Source organism: Pristiophorus japonicus, chromosome 4, assembly GCF_044704955.1.
Source record: "Pristiophorus japonicus isolate sPriJap1 chromosome 4, sPriJap1.hap1, whole genome shotgun sequence".
Classification (NCBI taxonomy): Eukaryota; Metazoa; Chordata; class Chondrichthyes; family Pristiophoridae; genus Pristiophorus; species Pristiophorus japonicus.
This window is the reverse complement of record NC_091980.1, coordinates 10378740-10385661: the sequence shown is the minus strand read 5'-3', so window position 1 is coordinate 10385661 and position 6922 is coordinate 10378740. Positions and strand designations below refer to the sequence as shown.

Below are 6922 nucleotides of genomic sequence, written 5' to 3'. Positions count from 1 at the left end.
TCAGATGGCCAACCGCAAATGACGTTGCGTGATGCGCTTTACTTTCAGGTCCTTAGACGCATGTCCTGCCAACTCCGCAACACCTCAGCAGTGAGATACTCGTGGTAGCTGCACTGTACACGGCAGCTCCAGCAACCACCTGTCCATGGCTAGTGGTACAAGTCTTCAAATGCCTGTGAATATAACCTACAGGCAACTGTAGGTTGCCTGAACCATAGTTCTGAACCAGAGAACGGTTACAGCACAGAAGGAGGCCATTCGGCCCGTCGAGCCCGTGCCGGCTCTCTGCAAGAGCCCTTCAGCTAGTCCCACTCCCCCGCCCTTTCCCCATAGCCCTGAAAAATGTTTTCTTTCAGATACATATCCAACTCCCTTTTGAAAGCCACGATAGAGTCTGCCTCCACCACCCTCTCAGGCAGCGCATTCCAGATCCTAACCACTCGCTGCGTAAAAAAGTTTTTCCTCGTGTCGCCTTGATTCTGCCAATCGCTTTCAATCTGGTTCATGACCCTTCTGCCAATGGGAACAGTTTCTCTCTATCTACTCTGTCCAGACCCCGCATGATTTTGAACACTCTCAACTTTCTCTGCTTGAACGAGAACAACCCCAACTTCTCCAGTCTATCCACATAACTGAATTCTCTCATCCCTGCAACCAATCTTTTCGGCACCCTCTCCAAGGCCTTCACATCCTTCCTAAAGAGCGGTGCCCAGAGTTGGACACAATTGGACAACTGCTTTAACAACAACTTTTATTTATATAGTCCATTTAAAGTAGTAAAATGTCCCAAGGCGTTTTACAGGGCTAGTATGCAATAAAAATTTGACACCGAGCCGCATAAGTAGAAATTAGCGCAGGTGACCGACAGCTTGGTCAAAGAGGTAGGTTTTAAGCATCGTCTTGAAGGAGGAAAGAGAGCTAGAGAGGCGGAGAGGTTTAGGGAGGGAGTTCCAGAGCTTGGGGCCCAGGCAGCTGAAGGCACGGCCACCAATGGTGGAGCGATTATAATCGGGGATGCTCAAGAGGGCAGAATTAGAGGAGCGCAGACATTGCGGGGGGGGGGGGGGTTGTGGGGCTGGAGGAGATTACAGAGATAGGGAGGGGCGAGGGCCATGGAGGGATGGGATTTGAAAATAAGGATGAGAATTTTGAAATCGAGACGTTGCTTAACCTGGAACCAATATAGATTTGGCCTTTCCCGAATCCTTCCCAGCTTTCCTGCCAGCCATGTTATGCACCTGTCAGGACTCAGTGCCTCGCGTCCACAATTCCATTCAAGCTCTGTCTTTCTCTCTCCACAGATGCTGCCCGGCCTTGTTGAGCAGTTCCAGCATTTTCTGATTTTATTTCAAATTTCCAGCATCTGCAGTATGTTGCAACAGTATAAAATATTGCTATGTGGCATTTCTAAAAGAACAGTGCCGAGGTGCTGTGACTGCAAGTCGTATTCCAAGAGTGGAGGGTCCTGCGAACTCATGAGCACAGGGTTGTCAAACTATGGTTGGAAGCATTGCTGGAGATTTGATCACATGACATGTAACTGTGATGCTGGATCACATGACATGTACAAATGATATTTGCCTTATACAGATTGGGTCCACTGTAGTTGAGTATCTGTGCTTGTGGTTTTGCGGCAGCAGCTATTGTTCCCTAAGTCCCAAGAACCAGGTCACCCACAACTTCTTAGGCAGTCCCTCGGAGTTGAGGATGACTTGCTTCCACACTAAAAATGAGGCCTCAGGTGACTGAAGAGTCCGATGCGTGACCTACCGTCTCTGTCATAGGTGGGGCAGACGGTGGTTGAAGGAACGGGTGGGTGGGGAGACTGGGTTGCCGCGCGCTCCTTCCTCTGTCGATGCTTGGCTTCAGCTTGCTCTCAGCAAAGAGATTCGAGGTGTTCAGCGCCTTCCCGGATGCACTTCCTCCACTTTGGATGGCCCTGGACCAGGGATTCCCAGGTGTCGGTGGGGATGTTGCACTTTATCAAGGAGGCTTTGAGAATGTCCTTGAAGCTTTTCCTCTGCCCACCTGGGGCTCACTTGCCGCGTTGGAGTTCTGAGTAGAGCACTTGTTTGGGGAGTCTCGTGTCAGGCATGCAAATGATGTGGCCCATCCAGCAGAGCTGATCAAGCATGGTCAATACTTCGATGCTGGGGATGCTGGCCTGAGCGAGGAGGCCAACGATGGTGCGCCTATCCTGCCAATGGATTTGCAGGATCTTGCGGAGGCAACGTTGGTGGTACTTCGCCAGTGTTTTGAGGTGCCTGCTGTACATAGTCCATGTCTCTGAGCCATATAGGATGGCGGATATCACTACTGCCCTGTAGACCATGAGCTTGGTGCCGGATTTGAGGTTCTGGTCTTCAAACACTCTCTTCCTCAGGCGACTGAAGGTGCACTGGCACATCGAAGGTGGTGTTGGACCTCGTCGTCAATGTCTGTCCTTGTTGACAGTAGACTCCCGAGGTATGGAAAATGGTCCACATTGTCCAAGGCCTCATCGTGGATCTTGATAACCGGGGGGCAGTGCTATGTGGTGGGGGCAGGTTGGTAGAGGACCTTTGTCTTACGGATGTTTAGTGTAAGGCCCATGCTCTCGTACGCCTCGGTGAAGGTGTTGACGATGGCTTGCAGTTCGGCCTCCAAGTGTGCGCAGACGCAAGCGTTTTCTGCATACCGTAATTTGATGATGGAGGATTGGACCACCTCGGATCTGGCCTGGAGGCCGCTGAGGTTGAACAGATTCCCGCTTGTCCTGTAATTTAACTCCACTCCAGCGGGGAGCTTGCTGAGGGTGAGATGGAGCATTGCAGCAAGGAAGATCGAGAAGAGCGTTGGTGCGATGACACAGCCCTGCTTGACCCCGGTCCGAACGTGGAATGGGTCTGTGGTGGATCCGTTGGTCAGGATTACGACATACATGTCATCGTGGATAGGCGGAGAATGGTAACAAACTTTTGAGGGCAGCAGAATCTGAGGAGGATGCTGCATAACCCCTCATGGTTGACAGTGTCGAAGGCTTTTGTGAGGCCAAAGAAGGCCATGTACAGAGATTGGTGCTGTTCCCTGCATTTCTCGTGGATTTGCCATGCGGTGAAGATCATGTCCATTGTGCCCCTTAGAGGGTGGATTCTGCATTGCGACTCTGGGAGGAGCTCTTCAGCCACAGGGAGAAGGCGATTGAGGAGGATTCCTGCAATGACTTTGCCGGTGGTTGACAGCAGGGAGACTCCTCTGTAGTTACCGCAGTCGGACATGTCACCTTTCTTGAAGGTGATCACAATTACAGCGTCTCAGATCTCCTGGCATGATCTCCTCTGTTATGTCTCAAATAAAGCAATGCGACTGAGTACTGTAGACTTGAGTAAGTGTGACCTTAGTCTCTTTATTCTGACTCTAGAGTGCTGGCACAGCATGGGAGGCCTGTTTATATGCAGTGCTCCCAAGGGATGCTGGTATCCCTTGGGACTCCAACAAATGCGCCCTCTGGTGGCGGTATTGCATACATAACATCACTCTCTCCCAAAGTCAATAGTACACTTATTTACAGGGTGAGACGATCTGGGGCTTTCCGCTCCCTAGTTGATCATCCCGGTACAGGTGAATTGCTTCGGCCTTCGCAGGGCTGCTGGGGATGATGAGTTTAGCTTAGTGGTCGACCGTGATGTCGGTTGCCACTTGTGTGTGTCGGAGGGTCGAAGTTGGTGGTATCCTCTTCAGGTTGCTCGTAGCTGTCTGTGAATCACAGTTTGGTTTGGTCCAAATGCTTTCTGCAAGTTAATCCATTTGCAAGTTTGACCTCGCAGATACAACAGTGCCAGCAAGCCATTTGGGACCATGTCCATAGTTGAGTACATATACAGGGTCATTGACTTCAATATCACGTGACAAATTTGCGCGATCATGGTACATGATTTGTTGATGCCGCCTGCCACTTGACGTGATCATGGAGGACTAGAGGGAGCCTTGTTTTGTGTGCCCTTTTCATGAGCTGTTCGGCAGGGGGATCCCCGGTGAGCGAGTGGGGTCTTGTGCGGTAGCTGAGCAGGAGTCGGGACAGGCGGGTCTGCAGGGAACCTTCCGACACGCATTTCAAGCTTTGCTTGATGGTTTGGACTGCCCGTTCTGCCTGGCCGTTAGATGCGGGCTTGAACGGGGCAGATGTGACATGCTTGATCCCATTGCGGGTCATGAATTCCTTGAATTCAGTGCCGGTGAAGCACGGCCCATTGTCGCTGACAAGAACATCATGGCAAACATGGCTCGTAGGCTTTCAATGGTGGCAGTGGACGTGCTTACAGACATTATTACACACTCAATCCATTTTGAATAAGCATCCACAACAACCAAAAACATTTTGCCTAGAAACGGGCCAGCAAAGTCAGCGTGGATCCTAGACCACGGTTTGGAGGGCCATGATTATAAACTTAGCGGTGCCTCCCTGGGTGCATTGCTCAGTTGAGAGCAAGTGTTGCATTGGCGCACGCAAGACTCCAAATCTGAGTCGATGCCGGGCCACTACACATGGGATCTGGCTATAGCTTTCATCATTACTATGCCTGGGTGGGTACTGTGTAGGTCGCGTATGAATGTTTCCCTGCCTTTCTTAGGCAAAACCACGTGATTAACCCACAAAAGACAGTGTGCCTGTATGGACATTTCATCTTTGCGCCACTGGAACGGCTTGATCTCTTCATGCATCTCCACTGGGACGCTGGACCAGCTCCCATGGAGGACACAGTTTTTTACTAGGGACAGCAAAGGATCCTGGTTGGTCCAGGTCCTGATCTGCCGGGCCGTAACGGGTGACTTTTGGTTTTCAAATGCATCCATTACAAAGAGCAAGTCTGCAGGCTGTGCCATTTCCACCCCGGTGGTGGGCAATGATAGCCGACAGAGCATCAGTACAGTTCTCTGCGCCTGGCCTGTGGCGGATTACATAGTGATATGGAGACAGCGTGAGCGCCCATCTTTGGATGCGAGCAGAGGCATTGGTATTAATACCTTTGCTCTCTGAGAATAGGGATACGAGCGGCTTGTTGTCAGTTTCTAACTCGAACTTAAGCCCAAACAGATACTGGAGTATTTTTTAACCCGGTAAACGCATGCCAGAGCTTCTTTTTCAATCATGCTGTCGGCCCTTTTGGCCTTGGACAAACTCCTGGACGCATAAGCGACCAGTTGCAATGTTCCCGATTCGTTTGCTTGTTGTAACACTCACCCAACCCCATACGAAGATGCATCGCAAGCTAGCCCTAAACGTTTACATGGGTCATATAGAACAAGCAGTTTGTTGGAACATAACAGATTTCTGGCTTTCTCAAAATCAGTCTCTTGTGATTTCCCCCATACCCAGTCATCTTCCTTGCGTAGCAACACGTGTAGAGGTTCTAGCAAGGTGCTTAACCCGGGTAGGAGATTACCAAAATAATTGAGGAATCCCAGGAACGACCACAGCTCCGTCAAGTTCTGTGGTCTCGGCGCATTCTTGATGGCTTCCGTCTTGGCGTCGGTGGGTCTGATGCCGTCTGGCGCAATTATTCTCCCTAAGAACTCGACCCCTGGTGCCAGGAAAACACACTTCGAGCGTTTCAAACTGAGTCCCACACGATCTAGCCAACTTCGAACCTCTTCCAAGTCCTGCAAGTGTTCGATGGTGTCCCGACCTGTGATCAATATGTCATCCTGGAAAACCACGATGCGCGGAACCGACTTTAGCAGACTCTCCATGTTCCTTTGAAAAATTGCCGCGGCCGATCGAATCCCAAACGGGAATCTATTGTTGATGAACAGACCTTTGTGCGTGTTGATGCAGGTGAGGCTTTTCGAAGATTCCGCCAGCTCCTGCGTCATGTAAGCCGAGGTCAGATCTAACTTGGTGAATGTCTTCCCTCCTGCCAGCATCGCAAATAGGTCGTCTGCCTTTGGTAGCAGGTACTTGCAGCGAAAAACAGTTAATCGTTACTTTATAGTCCCCACAAATTCTGACCGTGCCATCGCCCTAGAGAACCGGAACAATCGGACTGGCCCATTAGTTGAACTCAACCATCGCGATGATGCCCTCTCGTTGCAGCCTATCCAGCTCGATCTCCACTTTCTCTTGCATCACGTATGGCACAGCATGTGCCTTGTGGTGGATGGGTCATGTACCGGGAACCAAGTGGATCTGCATCTTCACTCCAGAGAAATTTCCAATGCCTGGCTCAAACAACGACAGGAACTTGCTCAAAATCTGGGCACACGAGACATCGGTACCAGACGAAAGCGCTCAGATGTCGTCCCAGTTCCAGTGGATTTTTCCCAGCCAGCTTCTGCCGAACAGTGTGAGGTCTGTTGCACAAACGGCAATTTTGCTAGTTGTGTGACTAGTAGTTGCCTGCGACAGTTCTTGAGTTAATATTAAATTACACACTAGACAATGGCGGTACCGTTAATGTTCGTTTAATACAGAAAAAGTACAAGACTCTTTCGTTACCCAATACATCCCCAGGGGATCAGTCCAGTCCTGACACTGTTCCTTCAAGGGTCTCTCCCCTGGTACCTATATCTGCTGAGTGTGGCTCCTAGGTTCTCGCTCTGGACTGTCCGAACTTGTCTATCTTTATACTCTTTCTTCTCTCAGTTAAACATGTGTTGGTTGCTATTAATTGCATGCTTGATTATACAAGAATTACATAGAAACATAGAAAATAGGTGCAGGAGTAGGCCATTCGGCCCTTCGAGCCTGCACCACCATTCAATATGATCATGGCTGATCATGCAACTTCAGTACCTCATTCCTGCTTTCTCTCCTACCCCTTGATCCCTTTAGCTGTAAGGGCCATATCTAACTCCCTCTTGAATATATCCAATGAACTGGCATCAACAACTCTCTGCGGTAGGGAATTCCACAGATTAACAACTCTCTGAGTGAAGAAGTTTC

At 50.1% G+C, this 6922-nt stretch overlaps 1 pseudogene; it reads right to left on the bottom strand.

The window, feature by feature from the left end:
- Positions 1 to 1229, bottom strand: LOC139261995 (histone H2A.V-like; annotated as a pseudogene).
- Between the last annotated feature and the right edge of the window lie 5693 nt (positions 1230 to 6922).